Raw genomic sequence first — 4,193 nt, 5'->3', positions numbered from 1 at the left:
TCGGAAATATGAATATTATCCAAGTCGTAGATGTTGCCGGAAACGGAAACATGGTACGTATCGGAAAATATTATTGGAAATGGAAACATTACCAGAATCGGAAATATTGCCGGAAACGGAAATATTGTCAGAATCGGAAATATTACCGGAATCGGAAAATAATTCCGGAAACGGAAATATTAAATATTTGTTCGAAACGGAAATTAATTCCGGAATCGGAAATATTAAATATTGTTCGTATCGGAAATAAATTCCGGAACTGGAAATTTAATCGGAAGCGTATCGTACGAATTAGCATCGGACGAGGCCTGCCGGACGAAGGCCCAGCACGAAGCCGGGCCATCGCCCAGCAAGCACGCACGCCACAAGCCCAGCCAAGGCAGCGCCCAGGCCTACCGCAAGGCAGGCCCAGCGCGCGCCAAGGCCACGGATGCGTGGGCCGCGCTGCGTGGGCTGCTGCTCGCACGCGCATGGGCAGCCCTTGTGGCTGCCGTGTGTGTGTGAGTTTGTGCTCATGCGTGATTCCTAAATCTACAAGAGTCAGTGTATGATTAAATTTCTATTCCTAATTGGATAAATTAATTAAATAGAATTCATGTAGGATTCTAATTTCAATTAATTCGTATCCTACTAGGATTACGATTCCTTTTCCATAACTCTATAAATAAAGGCCTAGGGGTCATTATTTATATAACAAGTTTTAAGTATTCAAAACTAAGATTTTTAAGCAGAAAAATCAGCCAATATTCTTGCCTACCTAACCGAAAATATTAGAACCTTAAGGGCGATTCTAGTTGGTCAATCTTAAGGCGGATCCGGACGTGCTGTGGACTATCTACGGAGGGACGACACTTGGAGTCCTAAAGACTTGTTCTTGTTCGGTTCGGGCGCAGCTAGGGAAGGCACGCAACAAAGAGTATGCATCTAAACTATGCTAAATGATTATGTGTAAATAATATGTTTCCTGGCTTTATGGTTTTTCCGCATGATTTATGAACTATCATATGAATCATAACCTAACAGTGGTATCACGAGCCCCTTATTATTTTCATAATCTAAATTGCATGAACATGGTTAAATATTACAAATTTGCAAGAATTAAAAGGGGTGATTAATTTTCGTAATTGTTAATTAATTGCAAATTGCGTTTATTTAATTATACGTACGCAGTTTTTCGGCAGTTTCTTCGTTACTCATCCAAATTGAGTGATTTTTGTGTCAATTCCGCATGTAAAAGGCATTCTAAAATTTTGACAAAAAAACTATTTTTCTGCCGAACCCAGAATTCTCAAATTCGAAGCCTAACTATGACTTTTCGAAGGTTTTAGTTTTTCGAATGCAAAATTTCGTAAATTTAAGATGTTAAATTAAATATTTGCGATTCTTGTTGATAAATCTTGAATTTTTGATTGACCTACTGCATATGTTTAACAAGTTTGAATGCCTAGTCTTGTTAATTATGCAATCTAATTATGTAATTATGATTAATTTGTTGAAAATTAGAATAATTTAGAATTAATTTGATTTTCATAATTAATTGTAATTTAATTAGAAACCTATGATTAAAAACCACCATAAAAATTGTAAATTTACGATAAATTTTAAATTTTTATGACCTAGACTTGAATCCATAACAATCGGAAATCAATTGGATAATAAATTTTCGATTTTTCGCCCTAAAATTATGAAATTAATATTATTTATTAATTTGTCATTAATTTTAAATATAAATTTTAAATTTTTATGCGATTCGTTCATAAAACTTGCACGCACGAAGCAATGGACGCTTCGTGTTACCCTTAAGGGGTGTTGTATAATGCGGGCATGCGACGACGAGTAAGGGAGCTCGTCGCCCGTGCGGCACGAATGCAATGAGCAAGGGCGTAGTGCACGAGCACAAGGCAGCAGCCCTGCCTTGTGTCGTGTGCCACGAGCAATGAACGAATGGGCATGGGCGAAGGGCGAGCCAAGGCAGTCGCGTGTGGGCAGCAAGCGAGCTGCGCCACAACGCGCGCTGCCTCGCACAAGAGCGCGCAGCCTCGCGCGCAGCGAGCGCAAGCTCGCGTGCCACGAGCGCTGCGCCCAGCATTATTCGCGCGCACAGCGCGCGAAGTCGCCCGCCCAGCGAGCGATGTCGCGCCCCAGCGAGCGATGGCTCGCGCGCACAGCGAGCGATGTCGCGCGCCCAGCGAGCGATGTCGCGCGCCCAGCGAGCGATGGCTCGCGCGCCCAGCGAGCGATGGCTCGCGCGCCCAGCGAGCGATGGCTCGCGCGCCCAGCGAGCGATGTCGCGCGCCCAGCGAGCGATGTCGCGCGCGCGCAGCGAGCATCAGTGCGTGCGGAGGCTTGCGATAGGGAAGCAGCAGCTATGCGACGAGCGCATGGGCTGCGCGCACATGGCCAGCAATGGCTGTGTGCGTACGGTCCATGGGCGTGCAACGCGTAGGATGTTTGCGTTACGATTAGATCGTTTTGAATGTTTAATTTGAAAATTTCAGTTCACGTAATTTTAATTAATTTTAAAATTAATAATTTGAATTATTTTCTTGGATTTTAATTTTGAATATTATAATTATAATAAATGTTATTTATTCTAATTATTTTACTAAAATTAAAATCATGAATTAATTTAAATACGACTGAAATTAAATTAAATTTTTGGATTCAATTATAAAATTGATATGAGCTTTAAATTTTAATTAAATTTGTATGTTTCCGGTTAGACTAGAAATACATTTTTATGTTTAAAATTGGTAAAGCATATGAATTTATTGGTTTAAGTGGGAGCGCTTTTTAGTCATAAACTCTTGATTAGGTCTACAAATCCTTAAGGTTAAAACAACTTGATTAGAATTAATAAGGACTGAATAATTGGTAGATTATTGGTGCCCTTGATTAATTGCTGCAAATGTTTACGTGATGCATAATGTGTTTTACTAAACCAGCTATGTGGGCCATTCATGATAATGAATGGGTGAATGGTATATATTGTATATGTACTGTTTTGCAGGTTATAAAGTGACTAGTATGGCCCAAATAGGATAGAAAATATGGTCTGCGTACCATTAATTTGAATGTAATTGGTCTAAAGTACCAAAGTTATTTTTCAATTCAAATATGGTCTGCGAACCATCAAATAGTTGTAATTAGTTATAGCTTATCCTATTTGAAGAAAATGGTGCCTCCCACGGAGATTTTCAAGACGGACTTTGAAGTCAAAGCTTCAAGATGAAGTCGGGCCATACTAGATCACAAATATCTTATGCATGTTTTAAGTTATTTATTGCTTTAAATATGTCTTAAAATGCATGAGATCAAAAGCTTGATTATGTTGCATGATTAAGGATTTTAGTTCACTTAAAATCTAACCAACATAGTAAGAGCCTTAAGTTCCAAACTTAAAAATTGAGTTAAAAGGTGCCATGCCAAAATATACACTTGCTTGGATATCCTTTACATCAATCTAGTAATAGTTTTCGCTCAGCGAGGTGTTACTTATTGGTCCTAAAGGGGCAAGGTACACAAATAATTGTGAGTACATGTTAGTTTTGGTGAAACTCAACGATATAAGTAAGGAGTCCTTTTATGTCGTGGCAAATTCGATAGGTTTACCTAATAAGTTCTTAGACGTACCTATCAACCAAGAATAGTTTCTAGACTATTAGCAAAAGGCTTTTGCTTACCTAAGATGTTCTAGGATTAAGTCGACAAACTGTGCTTAGTTCTTCAATGATTTTAGGATCTTGGAATCATTTTATTCACACCTGCCGGAACACATAATTTGAATAAAATGCTTAATAAACATTGAATTATGCATGTATGCTAGAATTTAAGTTTATTAAGAGAAACTGTGAATGGTTATTTATTTGTTTATTCTTTTCAATTGTAGTTTTTAATATGGCAAACAACAATTCATTCAACATTCGATCAATTCTCGAAAAGGAGAAGTTGAACGGGAAAAACTTCCTTGACTGGCAAAGGAACTTGCAAATAGTTCTTATGCAGGAAGAAAAGGAGTATGTCCTAGATGAGGCGATGCCCGAAGCTCCAGGCGACGGGATCACTCAGGCAGCCCTCAATCGTTGGATTAATGCCAACAAGGATGTGAAATGTCTAATGCTCGCCACCATGAGTGCAGATCTGCAGAAAACGTTCATCAACTCAGATGCTTTCACAATCATCAGTGAGTTGAA

Source organism: Spinacia oleracea, chromosome 4, assembly GCF_020520425.1.
Source record: "Spinacia oleracea cultivar Varoflay chromosome 4, BTI_SOV_V1, whole genome shotgun sequence".
Taxonomy (NCBI): domain Eukaryota; kingdom Viridiplantae; phylum Streptophyta; class Magnoliopsida; order Caryophyllales; family Amaranthaceae; genus Spinacia; species Spinacia oleracea.
The sequence above is the reverse complement of the archived record's forward strand: the minus strand, read 5'-3'. Positions refer to the sequence as shown.